The sequence below is a fragment of the Bos indicus x Bos taurus genome, chromosome 4 (genome assembly GCF_003369695.1).
Source record: "Bos indicus x Bos taurus breed Angus x Brahman F1 hybrid chromosome 4, Bos_hybrid_MaternalHap_v2.0, whole genome shotgun sequence".
In the NCBI taxonomy this organism is placed as follows: domain Eukaryota; kingdom Metazoa; phylum Chordata; class Mammalia; order Artiodactyla; family Bovidae; genus Bos; species Bos indicus x Bos taurus.
This window is the reverse complement of record NC_040079.1, coordinates 44,574,708-44,591,049: the sequence shown is the minus strand read 5'-3', so window position 1 is coordinate 44,591,049 and position 16,342 is coordinate 44,574,708. Positions and strand designations below refer to the sequence as shown.

The following is a 16,342-nucleotide window of genomic DNA, read 5'->3' as shown; positions in this document are numbered from 1 at the left end:
CAGATTCAAATTTAGAAAAGTTACTAAAGTTTTACAAGTCTTTCAACAAAGACAAGTGTACATTTAATGTACTTTCTGATAGCTGGCCTCATAAAGAAACTAAAAATGTACTATAGAAAATGTCCTGTTGATAAGAGAGAGTAGAATCTCTTTTTATCTTTTGAAAGAACCTGGATTAGTTTACCATTTTATAAAATTAACCAGTATACAGACCAAGAGCTATCTGGTTTAGAGTGCAAAGCCAGTGGTCCCAGGTAATTGCTGTGTTGCTGGTTTTAGGAGGCTCTTTTAGCTTTTCTGAACCATGCTCCCAGGGGCCCAGCTGTCTCCTCATAGCCGTAAGAAGAAGATATTTTAATTTAAGACTTTATGAAGAAAAAAAGAAAAAAGAAAGTAGTGACTGAACTCAACTGAAGCCTCCGGTTTTGAATATATCTTGAATGTTTGTACAGTACAATCAGCTTGGCTCAGTCCCTGGCCCTCCTCCTTCAGAACTGTGGGAGCTCTTTGCCTGCATGGGTAGTTGATCAGCTTCTGTTGAGGCTCAGAGATGAGCCTGACAGTGATGGCTATCTTGTGCCATCCTGTGCTGAGATACCCACTTTCCTACATTGGGGCTCCTATTTATCTTTGGGAAAAGTCCATGGCAGCTACAGCGACTCTAAATCCAAATTTGAACGGATTATCTATAATGTTATGGGGGTGGCTTATCCTTTTGGCCATGCTTTATGTAATGCCTGAAAGTGAAACTGAGTTACTCACTCGTGTCCAACTCTTTGCAATCCCATGAACTGTAACCTGCCAGGCTCCTCTGTCCATGGAATTCTCCAGGTTAGAATCCTGGAGTGGGTTGCCATTCCTTTCTCCAGGGGATCTTCCCAACCCAGGGATCAAACCCAGGTCTCCCACATTGCAGGTGGATTCTTTACTGTCTGAGCCACCATGGAAGCCCTATTTAATGCCTGCCATACATTTATTCCAAGAGGGAAAGCTTTCCACTGGTGGGGAGATTCCTGCCTGGCTCTGTTCTCAGAGACACAGTTGGGCCCCTGTTTCTCCTCTTGGAAATGTCCTGATGCATTGCAGTGACCAGTCTCACCTTCTGCCTTGTTAGCTGAGAGAGTCTCAGCCTGAAAGGCTGTGAGCTCAGCAACCATTATGATCAATGGTTTCCTCCCTTGTGATGTTCCCTTATTGCTGTGGAAACATATAGAAAATACCCACATGTGTTATAAACCCAACAATGCTATGTTCTAATTATTTTATGCAATCTAATGTCTTATGAAGTATGTGTGTGTTTTCTGGTGCACTCCATCTCTTTCTGTGGGTTTGGATTACCATCTTGCCAGTATCACTTCCTTTCCACCTGAAGGACATCCTTTAATATTTATTCCTTGTAAGGCAGTGTCTTGATCAGTTCTGGATGCTACAGCAAAGAACCATAGGTTGACTGGCTTATAAACATGAGGCATTTTTTTCCTCATAGTCCTGGAGGCTGGAAGTCTGAGGTCAAGGTGCCATCATGGTCAGGTGCTGGGGAGAGCACCTCTTCTGGGTTGAAGACTGCCTAGTTCTTTTATCTTTACATTGTAGAAGGAGGGCAAGAGATTTCTTTGGGGCCCCTTCTTTAAGGTCATTGATTTCATTTGTGAGGGCTTGATCCTACCTAATCATTTCTAAACAATCCAACCTCCTAATACCATCACCATGGGGGTTAGAATTTCAACAGATAAATTATGGGATCACACACAGAACAATTCAGCTAGCATGGAGCTCTCTCAGTCTTTGGCTTTTACTCTGAAGCCTCCTCCTTTCTTTCCTCCCCACCCTTTCCTTCTAGGTTAGTCTCATGAGAGCACCTGCTGGCCACCCTGCCTTTCAAGCAGTGTTCAATCAGCTAGAGCAGAGATACACTATGCAAGCTCTGCTCTCCATTTTCACCGTCATTCAGTCCATTTATAAATCTAGACTTTCTTGTCACTGTTTTCCCTTGTGGTTTCTACTTGGGTCCTCTGCCCAGGGGTTCTCATCAGTACCGCCTCATTGTCCTGAAGAGGGAATTTGATTGGTGTGTTTGCAAGATGTACAGGCCTGGACCACAGCAGTCCCATCCAGATTGGTGTGAACTTTCCATCATCACACCCACAAATTTGAGTGTGGAACCCCCAGCCCTTCAAACCTTGTGCCTCCCAAGGGGTCTGGTTTCTTGGGGACAGGGCTTTCTCCTCCTCAGGCTCATAGAGCTGCCTGCTACTGCCTTTATCTTCTGATTCTTATCTGCCCCAAATCTGCTTCTAGTTCTTATCTTTGGATTTTTATTACATAATCACAGATTCAGATAAATACAGTTTTATTTTTTCCAGTCTGCTATATATATTTAATGTCATATTGTATTGACAATAACTTTCTCAATCATTGGACCCTTTTTTCTTGTAATCTCTCTCTTTTTTGTATCACTGCTACCACTGAAAATCATCTAATGACTCCAAGTTAAGAGCGGTGCTTTGAAATAAGTACTTTACTTTGTGTTATGCCATCTTATTCATATTTTTGAACTTTGGAATATATTTATTAGCTAATACTTATGGATCTCAAATACTGTCTTGTGAGATGAGTTCTGCAGTTTTTCTTTACTGATCTATTTTAATTATACTTTCATGTTGCAGTTAGGCATGCTTGGTGAAACAAATATGGTGCTTTTTCCATCTTTTTATATATTCTGGGAGGATTTTAATGTTTCTTGAAAATATGATAAATTTAATGAGTTAAACTCTTTGTGACTATAATCACTTTGAAAGTCAGAGATTTCTTCCAAGAGTCTCATTTTAGCTTTGTTTGTTATTTCTTCTAATTTACTGAGGACCACCTACTTTGCAGATTATAGAACTAATAAGAATAATAAGGAAGCCCATGGTGTGATTTCTATGCTTGTGGGGCACCTGAGTCTATTACTAGCCCTACAAGGCAGGTATCTGCTAATGTTGCAGAAGGGAAAACTGAGGCTCGGAGAGTTTTGGTAACTTAGCTCCATCCCCACAGGACAGTAGAGAAAGAACTATGCCTTGAACCTGATTCATGTTCTCTTATTTCTCCTGCAGCAGGTCCAAGTCTGGTGACTACTGTTTATATTAATTATTATTTCTTCCAAGTTGTTAAAGGAAATAGCTCAAAGAACAGTACATTCCTGACCATCGCGAAGTTTCCTCTGAGCCCTCACTCAGCTGTGCAGAATGTTTCCCTGCCCTTGCCACAAGCCAGTGCAGCTCGCAGGAGCGGCGGCCAGCCTGGTTCCCGTGTGAACGGTCTGGTTCTGGTTTAGGTCGGCCAGTCTAAGTCCTCCCAAGCATTTGTTGTGTCTGAGGCATCAAAACCAGGTGGCCCATTTCCCAGATATGTTGCTGGCAATTCCCAACATTCTTCTCCGAAGTCATAAGTTCTGTTTGTAGCTTTTTCTGGATTTCTTCTCATTGGCATTTTTCACATTATTCTAGTTTTTGTTCTCCATAGAAAACCACTGTGGTCAAATAGCCAACAGCCCTTCCTACTGGGGTTGACTCAGACTCAACCAGGTAAAGCAATGTCTTCTCATTGCCCATTGCTGTCAGCCGCAGATTGGGTTGCCTGGAAAGGCAAAAAGAACTTATCAGATTTTGATGGGGTGCCATGTGTGTCCAGGTCAACCATCAGAGGCCATAGTGGAGAGATCCTTACAAGAGGGTCTGCTCCTCCCCTGTTTCTCATGCTATCCACTTCCACACATCAGAGACCTCTGTGTATTGAAACCAGAAATTTTCTTAGGGAAACTAGAATCTCTCTCCGTTTCCTCTGCAATCTGTCCATACACCATGAGAATGAATTCTAACACATATCTCCTTACTTAAAATAGATATCTTTGACATTTCTTTGTTCAGCTTCATTGTCATATATGCAATCTACCAACTGTTGCACATATGTACTGTATACTTTTTGTATACTGTGCTTGTTTGGACATTCCCTGGCCCGGGTACTATCACCATGAAGTGAGAAACACATCCATCACCTCCATGAGATTTCTTGTGTCCCCTCGCCTTTATTTTTACTGTTAAGAACACTTAGCATGAGATCTACGCTCTTCACCAGTTTTTAAGTGTACAATACTAAATGGCTAAGTACCTGTGGTGTACAGCAGGTCTCTAGAATCTATTCATCTCCTATAATGGTAACTTTATACTCACTGAACACCTCCCCATGTTCCCCTCCCCCTAGCCCCTGACAACCACCAATCTACTCTTTACTTCTATGGGTGTACAATTTTAGATTCCTTGTGTAAGTGGAATCAAGCAATATTTGTCTTTATTTCACTTGGTGCTATGTCCTTCAGACTCATCCATGTTGTTGCAAATGATAGGTTTTCCCCCTTGTTGAAGGTTGAATGATATTCCAGTGTGTGTATCTATATCTATCTATATCATGCCTATCTCACACTTTATCCTTTCGTCTGTCAGTGGACATTTGGCTTGTTTTTACATCTTGGCTAGTGTGAACAGTGCTGCAGTGAACATAGGAGTGCAGATTTCTCTTCAAGATCCTGCTTTCAATTCTTTTGGATAAATACCCAGGAGCGGAAAGGGCAGAGGGCTTGAAACCACATGATCTGGGATCTAGTTTCTGATCAGCTACACTTGGCACATGACCGTGGGAGAGCCCTATGAGGTCCTTGAGCATTGGCTTATTCACAAGGGCACTGTGTCTGCCACTCAGCAGGCTTTCACCAGATCCCAGGTGATGGATGAAACAGCCTGTTTCATGCAGCGCTTACTAAAACCACAAGAAACAAAACCTGTAGTAGCCTTTGGGAGGAGCCTCTGGGGTGCCAAGGCTCACCTGAAGAAGTAGAAGGAGCAGGACAGGATGCTGGGGCTGGGAACATGGGCTGCTCCTCAAGCTCTTATCCTATTCCTCCTTTATATCAGTGTGAGCACCAGAGCATGACTGGCATGTTCCTTTTAAAATATTTTTTTAATTTTTATATAAATGTATTTTTAATTGGAAGATACAATATTGCATTGGTTTCTGCCATATATCAACATGAATCAACCATAGGTATATGTATGTCCCCTCCGTCTGGAACCTCCCTCCCACCTCTTGCCCCATTCCACCCCTCTAGATTATCACAGAGGACAGGATTTGAATTCCCTGCAGCATCCAGGAAATTCCCACTGGCTACCTGTTTTACATATGGTAATGTATGTGCTTCAATGCTTCTCTCTCATTTTGTCCCACCCTCTCCCTCCCCCTCTGTGCCCACAAGTCTGTTCTCTAAGTCTGTGTCTCCATTGCTGCCCTGCAAATAGCTTCATTAGTACTATCTTTCTAGATTCCATATATATGCGTTAATACATGGTATTTGTTTTTCTCTTTCTGACTTACTTCATTCTGTATAACAGGTTCTAGCTTCTGCCCCACTCATGAGAGGTCCCTTTCGGGTGGTTCCATGTAGCAACCCTGCACAGAGGCGCTGAGTATGCTTCCTCTTTCCATGGTCCTTATCTTCAGATTGCTGGAGGGTTGGCTACATTACACAGCATGGTTTCATGAAAAATTTGCAGCTCAGTCACACTTGGGATTTGAGTCAACATCTTCAGGAGGTGAAAAATGACCACATTTACTCACCAAACAAAACAACTCAAGTGCAACTTCTACTGATGTTTCACAAAGCATAGTATTTTTGTTTCTTTCTTAGGAAGTTCCTGTAATTCTTAAAACATTTTGGAAACTTTATGGTTCACTTCTTGTTATTTTGTTGTGTCCTGGATACAGTTTATGTGTGGAGTGTAAACTCAATTGTACACTTCAGTTTATTACTGTGTGAACAAAGACTCTATTGCTGATATGAGAGCTGGTTGGCAACCCATTTAGACAGAATTACATGGACTGGGCGCTATGAGGTGCCTGTGCCCAGGGGTTCTCTCCTCCCATCTGGCTCATGACACGGGCTTTCACTAATTTCAGTTATGTCTACAAAAAAGAATGATGTCTGACTGAGCTTTCTTATTTCCCAGACAACCTAGAAAAAAAAAAAAAAACATGTAAGTATATTTTTAAAGAGCCTAAAAGTGCAGATTTTTCTCTTATTAGTTTTTTCTAGGTTAATTTATTCTATATTGGAAGTTAATGAAAGTCAATATATTTTGCTTCTAGGCAAGCATCTGAATATTTTAAGAATATTTCATTTGATTATCTGCTTGCTATTTATTGATCCTACTGCAGTGGTCTCTGGACAAAATTGTGTGCAGTGAGGAGCACAAAATGGGTCTGCCCTTGTTTGGCAGCTGGTGATAACGAAATCACCCCACTTCTTAGCCTGTTTTGAAATGTAAGTAACAGAAGAGAGTTACTTCTGTTACTTGCAACCTAGACAGCATATTAAAAAGCAGAGACTTTACTGTGCCAACAAAGGTCCGTCTAGTCAAAGCTATGGTTTTTCCAGTAGTCATATATGAATGTGAGAGTTGGACTATAAAGAAAGCTGAGCACCAAAGAATTGATGCTTTTGAATTGTGGTGTTGGAGAAGACTCTTGAGAGTCCCTTGGACTGCAAGGAGATCCAATCAGTCCATTCTAAAGGAGAGCAGTCCTGAATATTCATTGGAAGTACTGATGCTGAAGCTGAAACTCCAATACTCTGGCCACCTGATGCAAAGAACTGACTTGTTTGAAAAGACCCTGATGCTGGGAAAGATTGAAGGCAGGAGGAGAAGGGGATGACAGAGGATGAGATGGTTAGATAGCATCACTGACCCAATGGACATAAGTTTGAGGAAGCTCCAGGAGTTGGTGATGGACAGGGAAGCCCAGCATGTTGCAGTTCATGGGGTCGCAGAGTCGGACACAACTGACCAACTGAACTGAGCTGAACTGAAAAGTTGGTTGTGGGTTGAGGGTTTTGGGACCTCTGTTTTTCTCAGAAGTACCAGGACAGTAGACTGGGGATGGGGGTGTGCAGCAGCTGAGACCCTGCTAGAAAAGTGGTTACCAATGTAGTTGCTGGAGCCTGATGACAGGGCTGAATCCTGGGTCAACCCCTTACTAGATGTGGGTTGTATGCCTGCTAACCTCTCTTATGCTCGGGTTCCCTATCTGTGCAGAGCCCTGTGCAGTTTCCATGAGGTGGGAGACAACTTCCATTGCTACTGCTAAATCACTTCAGTCGTGTCCGACTCTGTGCCACCCTATAGATGGCAGCCCACCAGGCTCCCCTGTCCCTGGGGTTCTCCAGGCAAGAACACTGGAGTGGGTTGCCATTTCCTTCTCCAATGCGTGAAAGTGAAAGGGAAGTTGCTCAGACGTGTCTGACTCTTTGCAACCCCATGGACTGCAGCCCACCAGGCTCCTCCATCCATGGGATTTTCCAGGCAAGAATGGTGGAGTGGCTAAAGGTCTATTATTGAAAAGAAAAACGGAGAAGATGTAGACAATGGCCAATTCCAAGGAGGAAAGATAAGAAGTCATGATGTTTGGACTCTGGATCTGGATATGATGTCAGAATGGGGAATCTGGATCAACTTTCCCTCCAAGGACTAGTAAAAAGCTACACAAAATATTTAGCAGAATTCTCTGGCTATTGAGTGGAGAATAGATGCAGGGGTATAATCATGTATATACTTTATCAGGCCAACCAAGAAATAATAGTCATCTAAACCATAAAGTTAGCAATGAAAATAAGTATTTCCTTGGAGTAGTTGGAAGGATTTGATGATATTGAACAGAATTACTCCTAGCTTTTAATGTTGATCAAATAGTTGGATGGTGGGTACCTTTAATGGGGAGGAGGAGCTTTGAGGAAGGTCAAGTTTGGACAAGTGTATGCTGAGATGCCTATGACATCTCCAAGGTGGATAACAGACAGTTGGACATCATGTTTGTTTGCTAGAGTTGTCATAACCAATACTGCAGACTGAGGGCTTTCAACAATATCAATTCATTTTTTCACAGTTCTGGAGGCTGGAAGTCTAAGATCAAGGTGTCAGCAGGTTTGGTTTCTTCCAAGGCTTTGACTTGCAGATAGCAGCCTCTTGCTGTGTCCTTGCATGGTCTGTCTTCTGCATGCACCCATTCCAGGCACCCTCTGTGTACCAGTCTTCTCTTCTTAATAAGGACACCAGTCAGATTGGACTAGGCCGATTCAAACTGCTTCATTTTAACTTAATCCCCTCTATAAAGGCCCTATATTCAAAATTTAACTTACTAGGGATAAGGACTTCAACATATGAATTTTAGGGATAGCACATAATTTAGTCAGTAATAGACACTGAGGCAGGAAATGAAGTTTTGTTTGGAGATATAAATTTGGGGGGTTTTGCGTAGTGATGGAATTTAAAGTCATGAGAAAGAGTACAATTAATGGGAAAGAGGGAGAGGGAGAGAGAAAGAGGGGAAGAAGAAAAGGAGGAGGGAGAGGAGACTGAGAAGGAAGAAAAGAAGAGAAGTAAAAGCTCCAAGAGCTCATTTATTTCTTGGAACATAATTGTGATCTTTATGAACATTATTTATGATCTTTATCACCGACAGCTAAAAAGGAAGGAGGACCTCAACTCAGAGCCAGCAGAAGAGCAGCCAGGGATATGCACTGAAGACCAGTGGATGCTGTGCCATCAAAATTCGAGAGAATGTTATGCTCAGAGAAAGTGACATTGGACAACTGTGCTAAATTCTGCCAAGAGGTTTAGTGAATTTGTCTGAAAGTCACCAGGAAAGAGACCCTTTCATCTAGAAAGGCAAAAAAGACTAGAAAGAACCATACTGTTGATAGGGAATGCATTTTTCAGAGACTGATTCTTGGAGGGGCTATTTCTGAGTAGGAAGGGAATCTAAAGCACTCACTAAACTGAGAAGGAAATTTGAGATGGAAAAAACAAGCAGGCAACTTCACAAAGTACAATTATGAAGTGTATCGTGGGTAACTTCCGCGCAGGCAGGTTTGGTGGGTGATGACCCAGAGGCACTCACAGCTGCACGCTGCGCCTGAAGAGGGTGCAGGGGGACTTGGGGGGGCTGACGCCAAAGATGGAATCCGACCACTGGGGAGAAGCAGGTCAGCACTGACTGGAACCAGAGTTTTCTCTCCCCTGACATCTTATGACCATTATTTCTCGTGGACCACTGATCATCTGTGTCAGCAAGAGGCACTATTCCAACCTCTCTGTGTCAGGTGCCTTCACTGTGATGGGGCTAAAACTCAATCATGTCGGGGCAGGGAGCAATAGAAGCCTTTGATGGATCTGACAAAATTGGGTTATGAAGGAGGAGGAGTTCCTTATTCCAGAGCTCAATGGCAAGCCAAGTTCAGAGCCTGTGGGAGGAGAGAAGCCTCACTGAAAACTGGTCAAGTTGGTGGGCATTTGTCCAGATTGGTCAATGGGAGTTTGGGCTCTCTGGTCTGGTCCTAGGGGAACAGGAGGCATTGTGAGTCTGATTCAAGTCATATTAGGCCTTCACAGCACGTCACTTCCCAGGATACAAATGTGGGGGCATTTCGGGACCTTTTGCTTCCCAGAAGCACAGACTCAGGTGAAGTTCCACACTGTCACTTTCTCCTTGCATCAACCATCTATTGTATCTCAGATTATTGTTATTGATTGACTGTTCCATTGGTTTTTTTCTCATCTACTGCAGTGTTCTAAGGAGAAAGAACGTAGCTCTCCACTTCGGGCAAATGTATATTTGCATTTCAACCTGTCTGTTAGCCAACTCTGGTCCAGGGGAAAATGCTTCACCCTGCCTGTGTGTCCTGGCTTGGAAAGTCTTCTTGTCCCACAGTATAAATCACAGTCCCTTAAGATATAGGACAGCAGGGGGAACGCTCTTAGGGTTACCTGACAAGCATCTAGCCAGGAAGCCTCCTTTCCACCACTGAGTTTCCCAGTGACCCTGCCTGGAAACCCCTCCACCCCTCAGACAGCAACATTGGGAACCAGCAGAAACATGGATACATCAGATAAATTATGCAGACCAAAATAACATGGAAAGACTTTGACTGAATTGTCAGTGGGACCACAGTCTACAGCAAGCCAAGGCCACCACATCAAATGTAAACAGGGTGAGTGGCTGCCGAAATAGAGACTGACATAGGACCCAGGGTCTCCTAATATCATAGACCAATGTCCAGAATACAACTGAAAATCTCCTATTATGCTGAGAGCCAAAAAAGCATAACTGAATGAGAAAAAAACCAATCACCTAATGCCAAGACCAAGATGAATCAGATGTTGAAATTATCTGAGAATTTTAAAGCAGAGAACATGAAAATGTTTCAATGATCAATTAAACATCCTCTTGTAAAAAAGGTAGAAAATATCCGCAAAGAAATAGAAATTAAGAAAAAAGAACCAAATGAAAATTATGGAAACAAAAATACTACATTGAAACAAAAATAAACTTGTAAAATGGGCTCAATAGTAGAGTGGAGATGACAGAGAATAAAACCAATGAACAGGAAGATGGATGAATAAATAGAGTTTACCAAACTGAAAAAACACAAGAAAGATGGAATAAGAACAGTTTCAGAGACCTTTGCATAATAACCAGAGATCTAATGTTTGTACAGAGTCCCAGAAAAAGAAGAGAAAGAGAATGAAGCTGAAAGCATATTTTAAAAATAACTGAAAACTAAAATTTGTTAAAATGCACAAGTATGCAGATTCAAGTGGCTGAGAAAAAAGCAAATGGGAGGAGCCCAAACATGTCCATGCCAAAAAAATATCACCATGAAATTCTGTAAACTGAAGACAAAGGAAACATCTTACAGGAAGCCAGAAAAATTTTGCCTTACCCATAGGAGGACACCAATATGAATAACAGTTGATTTCTGAGTTGAAATCATGGAGCCAGAATAAAGTAGCACAACACTTTTGAAATATTAAAGACAATAATTGTCATCTGTGAATTCTTTTTATTTAAATTTGAATTATTTATTTTTAGCTGTGCTGGATCATCGTTGCTGTATGTGGGTTTTCTCTAGTTGAGATAAGCAGGTTAGTGATGTTGAGCATCTTTTCCTGTGCTTTTTGGCCATCTGTGTATCTTCTGTGGAGAAAGGTCTGTTTAGATTTTCTACCATTTTTGATTGGGTTATTAGGGTTTTTTTGATATTTAGCTACATAAATGTTTGTATACTTTGGAGGTTAATCCCTTATTGGTTGCTTCATTTGCAGATATTTTCTCCCATTCTGAGGGTTGTCTTTTCGTTTTGCTTATGGTTTCCTTTGCTGTGCAAAAGCTTTTAGGTTTAATTAGATCCCATTTGGTTATTTTTGTTTTTATTTTCATTACTCCAGGAGGTGGGTAAAAAAAGATATTTATATAAAAGAGTGTCTGCTTACATTTTCCTCTAAGAATTTTATAGTGTTCAGGCTTACATTTAGATCTTTAATCCTATTTGAGTTTATTTTTGTGTATGGTGTTAGGGAGTGTTCTAATTTCATTCCTTTACACGTGGCTGTCTAGCTTTCCCAGCACCATTATTGAAGAGACTCTCTTTTCTCCACTGTGTGTTCTTGCTGCCCTTGTCATAGATTAAGTGACCACTCTGGGCTTTCTATTCTGTTCCATTGATCTATATTTCTGTTTTTGTGTTAGGACTATGCTGTTTTGATTACTGGAGCTTTGGTAGTATAGTTTGAAGTTAAGGTGCCTGATTCCTCCAGTTCTATTTTTCTTTCTCAAGATTGTTTTGGCTATTCAGGGTCTTTTGTCTTTCTATACAAATTGTAAAATTTTTTGTTCTAATTCAGTGAAAAATGCCATTGGTCATTTGAAGGGGATCCCATTGAATCTGAACTTTGCTTTGGGTAGTATAGTTATTTTCACAATATTGATGTTCCAATCCAAGAATATATCTCTTTCCATATGTTTGTGTCCATTTCTTTCATCAGGATCTTACAGTTTTCTAAGTACAGTTCTTTTGCTTCCTTGGTAGGTTTATTCCTAGGTATTTAATTCTTTTTGATGTGATGGTAAATGAGATTGTTTCCTTAATTTCTCCTTATGATGCTTCATTGTTAGTGTATAGGAATGTAAGAGATTTCCATGTATTAATTTTGTATCCTACTAATTTACCACATTCATTGATGACCTCTAGTAGTTTTCTGGTAGCATCTTTTTTTAGAATTTTCTATGTATAGTATCATGTCATCTGTAATAGTTTTACTCCTTTCCCAATTTGTATTACTTTCATTTCATTTTCTTCTCTGATTGCCATGGCTAGGACTTCCAAGCCTATCTTGAATAATAGTGGCAAGAATGAACATCTTTGTCTTATTCCTGATCTTAGAGGAAAAATTTTCAGTTTTTCACCATTGAGAATGATATTTGCTATGGGTCTTATATATGACCTTTATTATGTTGAGCTAGGTTCCCTCTATGTGCAATTTTTGGAGCATTTTCATCATAAATGGGTGTTGAATTTTGTCAAAGCTTTTTCTGCATATATTGAGATGATTATATGGTTTTTATTCTTCAATTTGTTCATGAAAGAAATCAAGGAAGGCCTAACTAAATGGAAAGACATACCATGTTCATGAACCAAAAGATCCAACCTAGTAAATATGCCATCAACTTCCCCCAAACTGATCTATAGCTGCAATTCCTATCAGTATTCCAGCAAGATTTTTGTAGATATAGAGAATATTATTTTAAAATTTATATTGAAAGACACAGGTGTTAGAATAAATCATTCTTGACAAATCCCAATAAAGAGGTTGGACTCACTTTATCCAATGCTTGAAAGTGAAAGTCACTCAGTCGTGTCCTAACTCTTTTCAACCCAGGCTGGAATACTGGAATGGGTAGACGTTCCCTTCTCCAGGGGATCTTCCCAACTCAGGGACTGAACCCAGGTCTCCAGGTGGATTCTTTACCAGCTGAGCCACCAGAAAGCCCAAGAATACTGGAGTGGGTAGCCTATCCCTTTTCCAGTGGATCTTCCCAACCCAGAAATTGAACTGGGGTCTTCTGCGTTGCAGGTAGATTCTTTACCAGCTGAGCTACCAGAGAAGTCCAATATATGAAGGTGGCGGTATTGGGGATTGAATCCAGGGCCTCATGCATACTAAGCATGTGCTCAACTACTGAGCTATACCCCCAATCAGTGCTTAGTCTCACTATATAGCTATAGCAGTCAAGACAGTTTGGTATTGCTGGAGGGAGGGACACTTAGATCACTGGGTCAGAATGCAGGATTCCATAATAGATCAACACAAATATAATTAACTGATTTCCAATAAAGATGCAAAAACCAGTTCAATGAAATAAGGATAGATGTTTCCAGAAACTATTTTGGTATATTTGAACATCTGTAGGCAAAAAGAATGAACTTCAGTGTAAACTTTGCACCTTATACAAACACAACAAAAACTGAAAATGGATCATGGGGTTAATAGCAAACATTAAGTTATAATATTTCTATAAAAGTAGAGAAAAGGTATTCAGGATTCAGGTCTATGCATAATTATTAGACATTAAAATCATGATCCATAGAAGTGAAAAATGACATATATGACCTAATCAAAATTTAAAACTTTTGCTCCATGGAAACTCTAATGAACAAGATGAAGAGGTAAACTAAAGAGGGAAGAAAATGTTTGCAAATCACATATTCAAATGAAGAATTGGTTTCTAAAATATGTAAAGAGCTTTCTAAACTTAATAATAAAAGTCAAACAATTCAATTAGAAAATTAGCAAAAGACATGAAGAAACATTTCACTGAAGAGAATACACAAATGGCAAATGAAAAGTATTCAGCATCATTAGCTGTCAAGAACATGAAAATTAAAACCACAATAGGATATCAGTACATATCTATTATAATGGTTGAAATAAAAAAAAATAGTGATATACCAAATACTGGTGAGGAGAATAGATCACTCCTCTATTGCTGATAGTAAACGTTTAAAGATACAGCCACTCTGGAAAATACCTAGCCACTTTCTTATAAAACAAAACATGCAAATACTAAATGACCCAGCTATACATTTGGGCATTTATCCCAGAGCAGTAGACACTCTGCTGCTGCTAAGTCGCGTCAGTCATGTCCAACTCTGTGCGACCCCATAGACGGCAGCCCACCAGGCTCTGTCGTCCCTGGGATTCTCCAGGCAAGAACACTGGAGTGGGTTGCCATTTCCTTCTCCAATGCATGAAAGTGAAAAGTGAAAGTGAAGTCGCTCAGTCGTGTCTGACTCTTCACGACCCCATGGACTGTAGCCCACCAGGCTCCTCCGTCCATGGGATTTTCCAGGCAAGAGTACTGGAGTGGGGTGCCATTGCCTTCTCCAGTAGACACTCAGGTTCACACAAAAACTATGTATAAATGCTTATAGCTCTGTTCTTAACAGTCCAAACCCATAGCTATTGCTATGAGCCACCTGATAGAACAGGTAATACTCATGAGCTCAAAGGTAGAAATGAGGCTGAGACTTAGGCATGAGTCAAGCATTATGCTGAGAGGGAATGAAAAATGAAGCTAACTAGAGGACCAAGAAAGAAGGTGCTGTGTATCGGGAATAGGAACAGCAGGGACAGGAGCAGGGCAATCAGGCAGCAAAAGCAAAGTTGAGCAGATTTCCACGAATGCATAGTTGCCAGGACTCCAGGCTGGTACTGCTCCAGCAACGGGATCAGCTGGACACCTGAGAGGTCCTTCAACCTCTCCCTCGGGGAGAGCCCACACAGTCCCTGTGCTGAGGACAGCCCCAGCTTTCTTTCTGTAGTCGCATTGCAGTGGTGAGCTCACCTCTTTGGGGGCTCCAGAGGGCAGCATCGCATTCTTGCCTTCCGTGACCTGGCAGGTGGTGGGCTGCTCTTATCGCTGGGTCTTTGCCGTTTCTTGTTTCCTAGCACAACTTTATCCTGGATCTTTTATTATTCATCCTGCTGTGTTTCTCAATCTGCAAAAGAGACAGATGGAAACTGTTACAAAGGGTTTTATAAAAAGAAATGTGTCCTTGAAAATCCGGGCTGGGTTAACCTTGAAAAAGCCAGGTATTGATGAAATGGAGCATATGGAACTTGCCTACACACAGAAGGAAACCAGTCATTTGAGTGTTGCTGCCTCTAGAACAGAACACAGCAACAGAGGCTCGAGGTGGGGCTTAGTGCATTGTAAGGAAGGGTTTCCTTTAACAGAACTCATGGTAACAGGGCACCAAGGGGGTCTTGCCAACTCATTTCTCTGAATCTCTTTTATAAGGCAGACTTATCTACTGACTCTGAGGCTTTGCCAAAGTAGGGTGACCACCTCAATGATTTCTCAAGGATTCCTTGTGTTCTCTTAACATCTAATTAGCATTTTTATGTACTTTCCTGGGGTTCAGTCCAGAAAGCCAAACAAATCATTTGCTAACGACCCTTGTTGAGGTTCCCCTGTGAAAATGAGTGTAAATATCTTGTTAATCTTTCAGCCAGGAGTTCCTATCAGTTCAGCTTGAGCTCAGCCAAGAAGTTACAGCTTTCTGGATGCACACAGACTGAGCATGGGAAACTTGAAATAATCCTTTAGAGGCACGGAGGGGACAACCTTACTTGGTCTCTGAGTATATTTTGAAACTCTTATTTCTTTTGCGAATTGCTTTCATGGAAGATGAGCCCCTTTACATATTTTTTGGTAAAGGACACTGGGCGTTTCCTCAGGACAAGTTGTGGCCGCAAGCACAGAGGACAAGGAAGCCGGCAGGCTCCTCCTAACCTCTTCTTAGACCAAGCTTGGGCTCCGGTCTCTCAAAGTCCAGTCCCTTTAGTGTGACTGACAAATTTCCTGCCCACAGTTTCTAACCATTTCTCCCTTAGTCTCTCCCTCTCTCTTTTAAGTTATTTACTTATTTATTTTGTTTTGGTTGTGTTGGGTCTTCTTTGCTGCATGCAGGCTTTCTCTAACTGTGGGAGTGGGGGCTCCCCTTTGTTGAGGGGCACAGGCTTCTAATTGTGATGCCTTCTCTTGCCATGGAGCACAGGCTCTGAGTGCACAGGTCTCAGTAGTTGCTCAGCCCAGGCTTCACGTGGGCTCAGTAACTGCAGCATGCAGGCTTAGCTGCCCTGTGGCGTGTGGAGTCTTCCCAGTCCAGGAAATAAACCCATGGCCCCTGCCTTGGCAGGTGAATTCTTATCCACTGTGCCACCAAAGAAGTCCTATTTCTCACCTAATCTATTAAAGCTAAGTTCATATTGTTAAAACAAATACTCACATATTGAGGAAAGAGGCTGTCATCTTGGCTTACCTTGAATTTTATACTAACTAGAACAGCCTGTTTGTGGCCTATCAAACATACATTGTACATCTGCTTTAATTATTAGAGAAGAGGAGGGTA

General features: G+C 41.4%; 1 long non-coding RNA gene across 1 annotated transcript; it reads right to left on the bottom strand.

Moving 5' to 3' along the window:
- Positions 1 to 1,187: 1,187 nt before the first annotated feature.
- On the bottom strand, positions 1,188 to 15,258 carry LOC113891354. Its single transcript, XR_003510731.1, has 3 exons — positions 14,773 to 15,258; positions 5,410 to 6,046; positions 1,188 to 3,621 (listed from the first exon to the last, which is right to left on the bottom strand). It is a non-coding gene; the product is annotated as an uncharacterized LOC113891354 (long non-coding RNA).
- Between the last annotated feature and the right edge of the window lie 1,084 nt (positions 15,259 to 16,342).